Source organism: Chelonoidis abingdonii, chromosome 4, assembly GCF_003597395.2.
Source record: "Chelonoidis abingdonii isolate Lonesome George chromosome 4, CheloAbing_2.0, whole genome shotgun sequence".
Classification (NCBI taxonomy): domain Eukaryota; kingdom Metazoa; phylum Chordata; order Testudines; family Testudinidae; genus Chelonoidis; species Chelonoidis abingdonii.
The window spans coordinates 131,357,974-131,374,125 of NC_133772.1; positions in this window are offsets into that span (position 1 = coordinate 131,357,974).

A 16,152-nucleotide genomic window follows, 5' to 3' on the forward strand; every position below is an offset into this window, starting at 1 on the left:
CACACTAATGTCAGTGAAGCATCCCCAGTGATCCACCAATGCTTGCATAACCACAGAACAGTAGCCCTTTCTCATGATGTACTCTATGGCAAGGTGGTCTGGTGCCAAAATAGGGATATGCATGCTGTCTATTGCTCCACTGTAGAACCCCACTGCTGCAGCTCCATCCACTATTCCCTGCACAGTGCCCAGAGTTACAGTCCTGCACAGCAGGAGGCAAATAACAGCCCTGCACACTTGCATGACAACAGCCCTTGCTGTGGATTTCCAACTCTAAAACGATTTTCCACTGACTGGCAGCAAACTGACATTGTAAGTTTCCACAGTAGAATCGATACTCATTTCTCCACTGTCAGTGCAGCTCTCATTTTGGTGTCCCTGCTGGGGTGAGCTCAGCACACAGACCCAGGAATGTGCTCTTGAATCACAGAATCACAGAATATCAGGGTTGGAAGGGACCTCAGGAGGGCATCTAGTCCAACCCCCTGCTCAAAGCAGGACTAATCCCCAACTAAATCATCCCAGCCAGGGCTTTGTCAAAACCTCTAAGGAAGGAGGTAGATTATCCACCCTTCCCTAGGTAACCATTCCAGAGCTTCACCACACTCCTAGGAGAAAAATTTTTCCTAATATCCAATTCTAAACCGTCCCCACTGCAGCTGAGACCTTACTCCTTTTCTGTCATCTGCTGCCCCTTAGAACAGTCTAGATCCATCGTCGTGGAACTCCCTTCAGATCGTTGAAAGCAGCTATCAAAGTCATGTGCTCCAGCCCCCTAATCATTTTTGTTGCCCTCCGCTGGACTCTTTCCAATTTTTCCACATCCTTCTTGTAGTGTGGGGCCCAAAACTGGACACAGTACTCCAGATGAGGCTTCACCAATGCCAAACAGAGGGGAATAATCATGTTCCTCGATCTGCATCTTAAAAAGGCATTGGACAGGAGAGATACACAAACAATTGGCTAGACATAAATCTGTAGCAGATATGGCTGCATAATGGAAGCCAGCTTTTTCTGAGAAAAAGAAAGCAACAGTGAGCAATGTAGTGTGTCTCATGTACATGCCATTCATTGCAGTCAAGTTCCAGTTCGAAGACTATGAGCATCACTTTCCTCCCCAAGGCTCATCTAGGTCATTATAACCTTTGCTAAGCAGAAGTACTACAGCTTAGATAAAAAGAAGATTACAAGTATATTTGTTGCACAGAGTTTAGAATGAAAGGAATCAAAATTTTCCAGGGCTATCACCATGATTGCTGTTAATTTAATTTATTGTTCAGAGCCATTCTTCTTTGGTCTAGATAGGTGATTTGTATGATTCATACCAAAAGTTAAGCTACATTTTGTAGAGACTACACCCATTACATTACAGAATCTAGAACATCAGCCACCCATTTACCAAACTAAAAGTCCTGGGAAAATTGCACCTAATTCTGCAAACGTGTCCTCATTTGACCAAACTTTCTGGGTGACACAATGGATTAATGCACTAGCCCTTCACATTTAAGGAGCCTGGTTTAAATCTGGCTTCAGAGAAATGAGTTTGATGGTCTAAATTTAGCTTCTAGTAAAAGTTTATCTACATAAAAAAATCCTCAGCATACAATTATGCACTTGTCAATGTAACTGGCAGACTCTGCTCAATAGAACACGAGACTAGAACAGCAAGGGTGGTGCAGTTCAGTATGAGGGGAAGTGGCAGACTAAAGTGGGAAACATACACAGTGCCTGATACTCACCAGTGTCATCATCCGTCCCTCACTTTCAGAAACACTTACCCCCACATTTTCAAAGCAGTGCATGCGGATTGAGCCGCAGGACAACCAGGGCCGGCTCTACAGTTTTAGCCGCCCCAAGCAGCGCGCCGAATTGCGCTGCAGAGGGCGGGGTCAGTCCGTGTGCCCTGAGGAAAGCAGGCGCGTTTCCGCGGAGGCGGCAATTCGGCGGCAGCTTCTATGTTGGAGGAGGCCGCTCCAGACAGCTAAACATAGAAGCTGCCGCCGAATTGCCCTCACCGCAGAAACGTGCCTGCCTCCCTCAGGCCACACGGACTGCCCCCGCCCTCCGCGGCGGCAATTCGGCGCACTGCTTGGGGGCTAAACAACAGGGACTGCCGCCCCTTGCAGATCACCGCCCCAAGCACTAGCTTGGAATGCTGGTGCCTGGAGCCGGCCCTGATAACAACACCTCTGGGTACTTTCTTTGAACAGTGCAGGGGTAACCGCCCTGAAACATTTGCCTGTTCAAACAAAAAAAATGCGGTTTATCGTTAACCAAAATTATAAAGCAAAGCATGGGCTTTACCCACTTAATCCAAGGGTCAAAGGATGTAGAAAGTACAGGGTGAAAATAATGAGACTGTAATAGGAGCCTTAGTGTTTGGCTCAATCAACACTTAATTTATGTTGGAAAGAGGAAGCCCTGCTAGTTATTGAGAGCTGTGATTTTCAGGTGTTATTACTCATGTTTAGTCATAGTTTATTTCACTGTTATTTATGCTTTGAAATACTCTCAGATTTTGCTTGGTCTTCATTCAGGCAAAGCCCGTGGAGTTCAGTGGAAGTTTTGCCTGTGTAAAGGCAGAGTATACATGGAAGACCATCTTCTGAAAACTTTTCTCACATTGGGTAGCACAATGAGTGGTCTCACCAAAATCAATTGGACTATTCATGGCGTAAAGCACTCTTCAGAGGGCTGGACCAGCATTTTGCAATGCAGTCCAAGTAAGGAGTAAGCAGAGCTGTCTCAGGAGCAGGACAGGGACCAAACTGTGACTCAGGATCACAGTTCAGCGCCTGCTTCCCTCTTTTCACATGAGGGAACTAATCTGACCCAGTCCTTTCCATGACATAGCCTGCTTTCCCATCTACGATAGCTCAGCTCTGCTGGTCAGCAAAGGATGTGGGGATGAGGTGGAGAGAGTCATCATAGTAGCCCACCAACAATTTCTGCCCCCACCACACTGGGTCTAGCAAGGTGCGCAGCCTAGGCTGAGGAGTAAAGGAGTTCCTTATTCCTTTGTGTGGGTATGCAGTGGGGTCACCGCAACAAGAACGGCATTCAGAATCTCACGTCACTGTAATTTTCCAGTTGCATTGTCTCTGTTGTCCATGTCACCCATTTCCAGATGCTGGTGTTACTTATGACACTTCTACATGCAATTGCCACCAACTCTGTCTGTTTCTATCTTTCATTATTTCTATTGTTACTTGCATTTATACTATTTCTCTTGTCCATAAAGATACTCTAGGTTCTGTTATTTTTGCAGTTGGTGTCTATGTCCTCTTTACATTCTGTTGTTTCAAGATACCTCTATCTCTCGGTGCAGTTTCTATTGTCCACATCAGTATCCATTCTAGGTTGCATTGTTTCTACTTTAGCTACTATGGCACAGGACTGAAATAATCAAGTTCTGCCTGACACCAGAGAAAAAGATGTAAGAAACCGATAAGTGGGTATAATTTTTCTATCACAAAATGAGGTTTTAACAATAACAAATGTTTTGCAAAGTTTTTATTTTCACCAAAATTTGTCAGTTTGTGATGGTGTGTTAAATGAAAAAAATCCCCAAATAATTTCAAAATTTTCCCTTTTGAAATTGTGAGGAAAATCCCACTTTTCAATATTTTACTTTTCACCCAATAAAGTAGAGGGAGGAGGAGAAGGGGAGGGTTTATTTTTTTAAAGTGAGAGAAAGTGGGATTTTTACCATCAACAGTAAACAAAAAAAAACAGAATGTATTTCATTTAGAATTTTTTTCCTTCAAAAAAAACAAAAAGGTCACTAAATATTTCAACTGAAATGAAAAACTTTAAAAAAATTATGAAACAAATTTACATTTTTACCTGCTCTACCTAGCATATCAATGCATAGAAATGTTAATAAGTGTTACATATTACAAGTGGAATAGCATAAGAGATTATCAAAATTGCATAGTATATATGCATTTTACTTGGGTGGCAGCCATGTATGTCAAGTATAGGCACAAACATACCATTAATCCTGACAGAAAAGATTTATAAAGATATTATCCTTAATACATGTATGCACACACACACCTATGTGCACACACAACCTGGAAAGGAGCTATAGAAAAAAGCAGGAGCAACTTCCAAAGAATTTTGTTCTTTAATCTACTTAAAGAACAATTGCTAAAAAATATGACTGCATCTCTGAAAATAATCAACTGCTGCCAAGGCAAACTGCCAACTCCATAGAATTCAAAAAGTGTCCAGGAACAAATGTGATGGAGAGGGGAGTAAAGAATTACTTTTTGAACAGGGAATAATCTGCAGAATCTGCTCCATTTTTTGTGGTGACTAGTCAAGTAACAATATATTAAAATATTTTATTTTTTTCATTAATACACTTATTGTCTGCAAACAGCATGAACTACTGACTGAAAAAAAGTCATCTACCTACTATATTTCTACACTAGGAAACAATGTTCATTAAAAAAAATCGTGGAGCTAATGATAAACTAGGTCTTCAAAGGAGCATGTGAAGAAGAAATCCATAAATACAGACATAAATTAATTTCAGATTTTTTGACAATATTAGATTTGTGTAAAAGATATTTGCTAATAAATTTTCAGTTCAAAGTTGCCTTACTGAAGCTGTTGCTAAATCTTTAAACACTTGGAGAGGTTTGCTCTTGGCTAACAATTTGAATCATACCAGAGCTTTGCATAAACAATGATCAAAACAGACTGGAGAGTAATCAAGAAATGGCTAAAAAACAGAAAGAAAGGATAATGATGAAATGTTTATTTGCCCCTGTGTGGCAAGCTTAAGGAACCTATACAGAGTGGATGTCACATTTTTTTTTATCAATGCATGTACCAGAATTTGCTTTTGGCAAACATTGCTTAACTACTGCTGTTTTTTATGAAGTCAATGAAGACTGAGTTAGATAATGAGCTGGCATGCACTTTTGAAATGTTTACTGTGTTCTTTAAAGTAAGGGGACATGCTGGTGCTTAAACTAATTTGGGTTTTTGTTGTTGGCTCCCCTGGCCGCTACCCCCCTGTTCCCTTGTCTTTGGAATAAACAAAAAATATTTTTAAATGTATCAAAAGATTCAGTTATACAATTGTATACTCAGTAGATTCCAAATGGCAGACAATTGGTTCATGTCAATAGCCATATTAATTTCATCTGTTTTCTCTGTAGTTAACACTGAAAGAAAAAATAAAAATAAAATCTGTCTACTCGGGGTAAACATAGCAGAAATATATTGCCTGAACGACAAGAGATTCCACAGACAATGTAGTCTTTTACTTCTGTGTTTTGTTTTGTTTTGTTTTTGAGGGGGAAAAGATGGTAGCAGCAATTCCTCCTAAGGGGAAGCTGCACCCACCTTTCTCAATGCAGCGTTCAGGAAGATTATATATGGGAATTTCCCACTCTTTGTTAATTAGGAATTTGATTTGAAAATGTAGTTTTTAATTAAAATTGGCATTTCCCGGCTTCATGCTGGCCTTCACTATCTTGTTAAACAGTGAGCTCATTTGTGATTCCAGCAGTGTCCAATCTCATTGTCAGAGGTGATAAACCAGTTCCCATCCCACTTTCTTTGTGCCAAATCATGCAATCTGTACTCAAGACTTGAGCCTGATCCCTTTGTAACAAATGAGAGATTTGCCTGTATGAGGACTAAGCAAGGACTGCAGGATTTGGCCTTGTTCTGAGAAGAATCTATAGGATGCAATCTTAAATATTTTTAAAGTTTTATTTAGAGATCAAAGTTTCTGTAAAAAATTCTTGCCAAACTCTACTCTTTGTCTCTTGCCTTCAATGTATCTACACATGTGAGTATGCCAGATAGTGAGTACACCAGATAGTGGTAGGCATGGCATAAGAACCTACAATAGTTGCACTTTAAAAGTCCATTCTGTTTTTGAAAGGTTCTACCATTTCCTGAGAATATGCTGCTGGAAACAGGAATTGCTCTAACACCAGAATGAGCTTTTTAAGTGCAACCATTGTAGATGGATAGATATACATAGTTAATTAAGCAAGATTTTCTTATGGTATTAACAGATCTTATGTAACTAACAGTGCTGCTTGATTCATTTACTTATACACCCATTATTTTAATAAAAATCCCTTTGAGATATAATTAAGCTGCCATTTTATTCCGGTTTGGGGGTTTCAGAGCTAAGCATACACTCAAACTCACATTTAAGAGAATGGTTAAATTCACATTGACTTCATTAGGTGGGAAATCAGACCCTATGGCTGAAAGAGGTTTGCACAATTAGCTCTGTTTTGATTTTTTTCCCCCCTTTTTTTAGGATGGTGCTTTAGAGAAAAGAAAAATCAACAGTTGCTTACAATTTCACATAATCTGATAGCTTTTGTTTAAAAAAAAAAAGCATTGCTGCCTTTTAAAAATCAACTGAGGTTATGTGCCATGCAAGGAATTCTAATAAGAATTCATTCCATCTGCCAATATAAGTAAGAGAAGATGCAAAACATGTAGATATTTTGATGAAAATGCTGCATTCAGGTTAATGGCTAGCTACCAGTGATTTCACTGTTTACACAATTAAGCCGTTGTTGGCTTTTGAAAGCTAGTGATTCAATCAACTTTATCAAAAGGAATTTCACAAGCTACATCTCCAATAAATGGCCAGCCAGGGCCCAAACACAGTAGGACAAATTCATGTATTCATACAAAATAAAATTCTACATATAAATTAAGGTAGTTACCAAAGCTAAAATAATTTTTTCTTTTATTAAAAATCTGCTGCATGGCAGTAATCCCAGTGCAGGACTTCAGTACTCCTAAATCATTGCAGTTTGGTGCCTTTTGCAGACATGTTTCAGCATCAGTAAATCAGTGTTCCTGGTCTTCTAATGTTATTCCAAGAAATACTTTCTTTCAAAGGCTACATTTAAGGGAATGAAATGTATCTAGAGACAACTGCCCTAGGTTGCTGTACTCTCCCCTGTGTCTCCTACTGTCCTGAACAGAACCATGTCACTTCTGCTGTGTTCAAAGCACTCTGTGCCCCTTCTTGGGGCTGAAGGGCTTTGTCCTAAGAACAAAACTGAAATACTTCTCTGATGTATTGTATTTACTGGAGGGACAACCTACCCTAAATTCTCAATTAATGAGGGACAATCTACAATCATCGTCATATTCGCTTTCCAAAAGCTACTCTTAGTATAACCTTTCATGAGTGATGTACCTGAATATTTGGATGCTAATACTTTAACTGTATTGCTGAATCTATTAACTTTATTTGGGGATATTGCAGATTACATACTATATGTATTTTATTCCTTTCAAACCAAACTTTGTACTTTTGGATAATTTAAGCATTATACCCAGACGTACAGACACTCTCTCCTTAACCTGTGCATTATATAATTTTAACATTAACTTTAATAAAAAAAATTAAATCTCAAGTTACTGAGCTCATCTTGAATTCTTCCAAATCTTGATACTGAGGGAAGCAACTCACAGCTTTACTGAACATACCTACATTGCATGGGTTAACAATACTAGCTAAACTTTGAATGTCTTGTCCCAAGGTACAACAGAACCCAGTGCAAAACCCGGATACATTCTTTTGGGAACTGTCTCTTCTTCAGTTTCTCCCAAAGTGCTAGTCAGCAGTTTGAAAAGGAACTCTTCAAGAAATTACAAGCTTGATTATGGACATTCTTTTTTCAGTGAACTCCTTGCTCAGTTGATTAATACTCCATCTCATTCAGAACTGTACACCTCTATACATTGGACCACACTTGATTCACCATATGTGCCCTGTTCTGGAGACTTTAAACTGGCTTCTTCCAGTAAAGATTTTGTGTCGATTTTAGAAGATCCTGGTAGTGACTTTAAAGGCAGGTTCATGGATTCATATCCTGCATTACTTTTGTGCTTGGCTCTCACTTCCTCCCTCGGCTCTGAGCAATTGTTGTTACCCATTTCATTATTTAACTTCATCTTACAGGAACAGGCCTTTTTAGGATCCTTACTTGTGCTTCAGTACTGGGAAGTCCTGCACTAGGATTACTGAAATACCGCAGATTTTAACTCTTTGCCTTCTGATCTCAGGAAATTTGAAAGTCTCTGCTTTCGAGTACGGATTAAGGATTTCTCTCTAGTTTCACACTCCATTAATCCTTCCATTTTGGTTTGTGAGACACCTTGTGTGAACAGCACTATATCAATTTTCATTGCATGGCTCTGTATTTATTAAAGAAAACATTGGGGCTTCTCGGAATCCCACCACACTACCCTGCACAAGAAAATATCTTAGTCAGCTGCTGTTGTCTGCTGTCTTTTACATCTCATCAAACAAAACATATGTATTGCAAGGGTGAGCGGGGGAAACTATGTTAAAATGGAATTAAGGTTGAAAAATTGTATCAGAAACTTATAAACACTACAGGGATGTTGTGTTTATCTCCAATTTTCTGGGTTTAATTTAAAAGAAATCCAAACATATTAAAGTAAGGAAATGTACAGATAAGGAACCCAAACAACATGAATTCCACCTTTTAGTGACACCATGCAAACACCGTACAATTATGATTAATATTCATAGTCCCAAATTAGATAAATGGATTTATAAAGGCAGTTTTCTTTCATATCCTTCTTCTCCCTTAGTGTAACTATACAGAGCTTCAACACAACCCCAAGCATCACAAGCCAAGCATAAAATTAGAGAGGTGCATGCAGCCCGTCAGAAGCCATGGAGATCCATACTGCTCAGGGGAAAATTATAACAGATGCTAGACAGGCAATTTCTACTGTAGCATGTTATGCTGGATGGTGGGTAGTCTGATCTATAGGCAATCACAAACTTTCTTGAAACTGGTGAGCATGAGAATCCCCTTTCATTCAGACTACACAACGGAGCAGTTAAATATCCCTCTGTTTAATGACAATTATAGAAACCACAGCCCAACAATAGAAGCTACCATCCAAATCATGGATTAGCATGGCAAGCCTGGTAGGAGCTGGACCATGCAGTCTGAGGGGTATTCCCTTGGGCCTGAATTCACATGGAGGGGCTGGATAGTGTTTGGTAGAACCATGTGTGTCTGTGAATCAGAAGCAAACAGCCAACAGGAAAGCCAATAGGCAACAAGTGAAACCTTGAGAGAAAGCCAAAAGATCTTTTTGGGCAGAGTGTTGGCTGGAAAGAAGCCTGGAATTGTGAGCAAAGACACTGACATCTGTTTGATTTCTGCTGTGTTCAGAGAATCGGGAATTTGTTTTCATTATTTGTAAATAAACAGGATTGCATCAAAGAAATACCTGATTCCATCATAAATTTCTCCTCCTAATGGAAACAACCTGCAAGGCCCTGAACAATGGTAACTGCTTAAGCTAAAAAGAGGTAACGTGAAGGAGGAGAGCATTTTGGGCCTCTATTTTGCAATTTGTTGTGTGCAGGTACACGGCTGTGCCCACATAGGCTCCCCAAAGAAATTAGTGGGGAAAAGTGTGGGTACTACAATCCATCTGTATGCAACAAATTGAAGGCTCGTGGCCTGCGTGATTATTAAAATTATTAGAACCTTTTTATCACATCCCCTACCAGAAAATTAATTTTCCTAAAAAGCATGAGTCCTGATACAAGTGAGCTCACAACAATATTCCTGAGAGAGGCAAAGTGAGTGAGGTAATGTCTTTCATTGGACCAACTTCTGTTAATGAAAGAGATAAGCTTTCAAGCGCCACAAAGCTCTTTTTCAGAACCTTCCCCAGACGTGAAGAAGAGCTCTGTGGAGCTCGAAAGTTTGTCTCGTTCACCAACAGAACTTGGTCCAATAAAAGATATTATCCCAACCACCTTGTCTCTCTCTACAACAACACTGCAAACAATATTATTGTTAAGCGGAGTTTATTGAAATTCAGGAACAAAAGTTGAACAAATGACAGTTTTCCCTCTTTATCAACCACTTCTATTGTGAAATACAGCACCATCACCTGTTCGTTCAGTCACAGCAGGTATACATACAGAACACCACCGCCACCTAGCCTTTTTTGGTCTCAATCCCTTAAGTGACTAAAAGAAAATCAGTGGGTCATGTGAAAGAATTGTAAATTTTAAAGGAACTTTAATAAGGAGTGGATGGTGGCTTGGCAAACTCGTTGGGGAGAGACACCGTGTGGGGAGAATCCAGCTGAAGTGAATAGGAACTGTGGTCCTGCCACTCACAGGAGAAACTGATCCTTAATGGCCAATTTAACTAGCAATGCAAGTTTTGAATTCAGAATATGGAGAACCCCTTTGCCTGTGTAAACACTGGCCAATCCAAAGAGTTGATTCTGATGGGAAGGCGCGCTGAATCATATATGGACGACCTATGCTTTTAAAAAAGTCATTGGTTACTACAACTTTAGCTAATTTTTTTTACTAATTTGAATCAGGTAAAGAAGACATTATAGAGATGGTATAAAATAGTTTTTATTAATGGCAATTTGACTTCAAACATATGCTGAATTATTAAATCAATACATTGTGAAAAATATTTTTAAATTTTCAGTAGAGAAACAGATGAAGTTTTTAAAATGCAAGCAGAATTTGGTATAACTTTAGTTTTATGCAGTTAGGCCCTGATCCAACTCGAAAGACTTCCACTTACTTGAAAAAAAACCAGGAGTCCTTGTGGCACCTTAGAGACTAACCCATTTACTTGAGTGTAGTTTGGATCAAACCTGAATTGAGTATGAATTGAGTAAAGGCTTCAAGGTTTGACCCCCGTATTTTTTTTAAAGGGTCGCTATGTTTGTGCACAAATACAAGTGCTACAAAAAAGTAAACAAGACCAGCTGTGAGTGATACCAGCTGTGCTACTGAAGTCTATCCTAGAAGTGAGCATAACTGAAATTTGGGAGGAATCTCCCAACTTGAATGTTACAGTGGATACAGTCTATTCAAGAGAGAGAGAAATTAGGACAGGTGAAGGAGTGGCAGCATCCAGATATGTCAAAAGTATTTTACAAGATCAGTGAGATAAACTCTTATCATATTGTATCTTGGAAATACTTGGGCTAAGGATACACTCAGTTTCTAAACAAAGGAGAGAATATACTGGGCGTCTACAACCCTGAGGGTTCAATGTCAAGAAAACTAAAAATCCTGGGACCAGCTATTGAAGGATTTGAAACCCCTGTTTAATGTACTCATGAGGGATTTTAAACAGTCAGGTGTTTGTTTAGTAATGAATACAACCAAACCTGGACAATCTAAAAAGAGTTCTAAATTACAGTAAACAGCAAACTTTGTGATCCAGAAAGCAGAGAATTCAACCAGAGAAGAAACCATTGACTGCCATCTCAGGGTAACAGAAGCTTGGTGGATAATTATGATGCAAAATTTCAAATCAACCTACTGAAAAGTAGGTTCATAAAACACAGCAGTACAATGATAGTAGATTTCAACCAAACACCTATGGAAATTTAGGACAAAATTTTAAAACATAACTATGGATTCTGAGTGTTCAACCTGACCCAACTTAAAGGGGCCTGATTCTCAGAGGATCGATGCTTTCTGCAAACCAGGCTCCTCTAAGGTGACCTCAAGGTGGGCACTCACTAGACATTTTTCAGAAGTCTGGCTCTCCTGGGTATTCAGCAAGTGGAGTAGTATTACAATTCCTGAAGGAGGAAGAAGGCTGGAGCGGAGAAGGTAAGTGATTTCTACTAGGTCACTCAACCAGTTGATGACAGACCTAGAAATCCAACCCTGGGGCGTGACTGTGGTCTGCTATAACCACTAGTCAACATACCCTCCCATTTAATTTAACATTCTACAGCACCAAGTATATTTTTAAACATTTAATTGTGTGCTGAATAATACTTTTCTCAAATCCAAGCATAATTAATCTTTTGAATATTGGGTCTATCTCTTTCATAAGCTCCTCTTAAGACAGCTGCAAAATATTGCTAATAATTTTGAGTTAATAGTGTGTTTAGAAGGTCATGTAAGGCTATTGCTGGGAGGATTAAAAGATTTTCTTTTATCCAGAGCCCTCTTTGTTGTAAGAAACCAAGGTAATTTAAATCATGGATTTAGTCAGTCGAACCGGGACAAATCAATGGAGTAGGGCTGTGAGAACTTGAAGCAAGAACACATCAGGCCAGCAAGTTTACAAAGAAAAGGTTCTCCAGACTCACCAGGCCACTGAGCCAAGGTTAAGCTGAATGTTTAAAATTCTCCATTCTTTTAAATTAAGGTCAACAGCGGACATCTTGTTTCTTAATTATTCAGCTGACATTCTCTTATAGATACCCTCTTAAAGCATCATGGGTAAAGTATGGTAGCTGGCAAGTCACTTGAGTCACTAACACCTGTAGGTGTTTGTGACACACACATGCTTGATTTTGTAATTAATAACTAGCCAGATTTTGAGGGGGATGAACGAGAGAGATTTCACATGATTATTGCTCAGAAATAGTTGTCCATTGGTATTAAGGACAGAATTAATTCTTCCCTCTAACAAGTGTTTGTTAATTATTTGTGTGTGGGAATACATATGAAAGCCACACAATATGGTTCTCTGTCCTCCTTAGAGCTGAGTGAATAATTGATTTTTCTATTCAGGGACCAAGCCAAAAAATCCGTTCCCCCTCAAAAAAATTTTGTTTTCATCTGAACCAAAACTGATTTTTCCCTCTCACCAAAACAATTGAAAAATGGTAAAAATTTCATCTTGGGTTTTTTGTTTTGTTTTGGGTTGCTTTCAGGTGTTTTTCACCCTTTTTGTTTTGTTTTTAAACAAATTAGCTAAATTTCACAATGAAAAATCAAAACATTTTGAAACAAAATAGCCAAAATGAACAGTTCTGACATTCTCAAAAAAGTTTCCATTTTTTTCTTTTAGAATTATTCATTGAATTCAATCCAATTTTGTAAATAGTTTAGGTGCCCTGAAAAATACATTTGTCAGTGAATTTACTATTCACACACACAAAAATGCACCCAGTTCTCCTCTAGTAGCCAGAACAGAGGTTTATGCTGCTGGTTTTGAGCTGACAAAGTTAGGTCTGTTAGCTCAAGCAATAGGGCCCTACTTACAGAGCCAGAGGTCCTAACTCCATTTCTGCTGCCAACAACCCACCCAGAGGTGTCACATTTCAAGAGGTGGCCTGGAGAGGGGATTAAGCTGTGATGGAATTTGAAATTTCCGAAATGTAAGACCCACCCAGGGGCATCACATTATATGTACATGCATAGGGCTTAATCCTGTCCTGGCTGGGTTAGTGAAAGGGACTGAAGATACTGCTCAGTGTGTCCTGTGAACAGGATAGGCTGGGGAGTATGCACTGTGATGCACCTATGGCTGCTTGCATCTGAGCACACAATACACACTAACTGCAGATCATGCCCGCTTGGGGAAGAAGTGAATTGGCATGTGTATTAACTGCCTTCTCTCCTAACTCTTTCTCAAGTGCTATAGACAGGTCTTTCCCTGCTTGCTTGGGAAGAAAAGGCATCCTCTTTACTTCCCCACTTGTGCAGTCCATAGCAGGACTTTATATTGCATGATGTGCAGAGTAGAACATAGCACATTTTAACACATATATGCAAATTCCAACCAACATGATAAACATCTCGAGGATTCCTCAACTGAAGTTCTCCTAAATTTATGCAGTTGCAAGTGACCATAAAAGCCTACTGCGTCAATAATCCACAAACAAGTTTATAATACACCTCATTAGAATCATCATAGTATCTTGTGCTAAAAGCATTGCTAGAATCCTTGTACCAACGATCCGCAGAGACCTCTAGACTTTCAGTTACATTTTTAATCATTGTCTGGAAAAAATACAAAATAATTTGACATATTAAAGTCTATATTAATGTAAAGTGTGACAATGAGGTTCAATTTAGAGCCCTAGCCTGCAGTCATTCCAAGTATTTAATTCCCACTGAAATCAGTGAAATGTAAGTGTGAACTGGTTGCTGATCCCAAAATGCTCAACTATTAAGAAATTCAACATTTAGGTCTCCTATCCATCTTTGTGTCTAGATCACACTCCCATACATTCATCACAAACCCCAGTAGTACCTAAAGATAGTGGATATTATGAAGACTGAAGGGAATCAATTAACCTGGTATGGTTTTAAGTCAGGTCCTAATTCTTATTTGTGTGTAGTTTGTGTGTTAGTAAGTTACTGCTGAGGGGGGTAGTATTAAAGGTAACAGGGTGAACTGAATATCAACCAAATGATATTGCCCTTTGAACTAGTCATGTTAAAATTAGAATAAGGCAGCATCACAACTCTGTGACTGTATATGTTCCAAAGTTCATTGCTAAAAATAAAACTTATATCTGAATAAATCAAAACCTAATAAAATCTTGTCCTTAATATAGGCTTCAGTACTGTGACATTTTCCGTCATTCTCAATCCTTAAAACTGACCTCTAAAATATACAAATTGCAGCATTTTTTCTGTATGCCCCCCAGTCTAGCAAAGCACTTAAGCATATGAGCAGTCCCATTGAACAAGGATTATTAAAGCTAACTCAGTGTGGTCTTCAAATGCCACAGCAAAATGTCATTTGAACAAGTGAAGTCAATGGGAGTATTCACATGCTTAAACTTGAGTACATACTTAAGTGGTTTGCTGGATCAAGGACTATATATTTAGATCATTTCCAAATGAGTTTGCTTTGCCATAATGAAACTGCTGGAAAAAAACAGAAGCAAATCTCTGTACAGTGCCTATAACCACAGTGAAAGAGATTCAGAAATTGAATCTAGGCAATGTGTGGCTTTACCATAGTAATCCATAGTGCCAACTTAGATACTGCAACTTTGTGAACAGATGTTTTGAAGCATCATCAATAGGATTACTGTAGAATTTACTCATCATAAATCAGCATACTGCAGTGGCATTCCTGCTGGGCAGCTAATACATCCTGCTCCTAATGTTCAGTCCGTACCATAGTTCACATGAGGATGAGTGTGCTCACTACTCTTTGACATGACAGTTTGATGCAGCCTTTCAAGGCCACATTGGCTTAGCCTAACTTGCCCTTGTTCAAGGTCACACACCAACCAGTCCCAGAGAGTTGTGAGTCTTGCATACATGGAACCCTGGAACAATCAGACAACACGTTTCTTAGAGACAATTTAAAACCATTTTATCACTTGCATTAAAATAATCATTATCTATCAAGTACCAATACTGTGTTCGATGTGGTGCAGGCATTTAGATGATGCAGTCCCTGCATATATAATGATGGCCTAGGTCAGTCATAGACAGAACACCTAAGACATAATACACTGGTGCAACAGAACAAGCTTGAAGTAGTGGGGCGAAAATCTCAATGTCAAGATTGTTAGCCAAGTTATTCTCATTTTTACCCTGTACTGTACTTTAGAGCCTGTTTGGTACCATATACCTCCACTAAGAAATAAGCCTCAGACATACCAAATCTACTAACATCCACTAGAACAGCTGGCACAAAATGATATTAGATGGGCTCACTAGCAGCGTCTTCCAGAGTGGTTATATAACCATAGGCATTGTAAACAAGAAATGCTTCGGAGAGGGAGTGAAGTGGTGAGATGGAAGATAACTGGGTGAATTCCAGCAAACAAAAAAGCATTTGTGTGCATCCACTTCTTATTGTAACGAGTCCCCTGTGGAGAAAGAGCTCTGACTTCAGGTTGAAATTTCCGCTTGGTTATGTAAACTTTCCCCTTTTCAATCATTCTCCACAGCAGAAATTGTGTTACTTTACATCAACCAGATTATTTCCCAGAAACTCAGAGCAACCAATCTTGATGACCTCTCCATTACAAGGGTTCTTTCTTTCTTTAAATCATAATCATAATCATGAACAGAGAATCCTAAGCCAAGTGACTGTCTGCACACCCAGCTCTGCGACACTGAGGCACTCATGGACAGATTGTCAAAAGCGGTCATCATGTTCTGAGTGCTGAGCGCCTAGGAAAATCTGGCCCATGACCAGGTTCTTAGAAGGGAGTTGTTCTGACTCAATTATAGAAAAGCTTTTTGACTTGCAGTGCAAGAGCTTGAAAATTTGGGGTTCTCTCCCAAAGATCAAGGGCAAGCAAGGTGGATAGGGTGACCAGATGTCCCATTTTTAAAGGGACAGTCCAGTTTTTTGGGACTTTTTCTTATATAGGCGCCTATTACCGCTCACC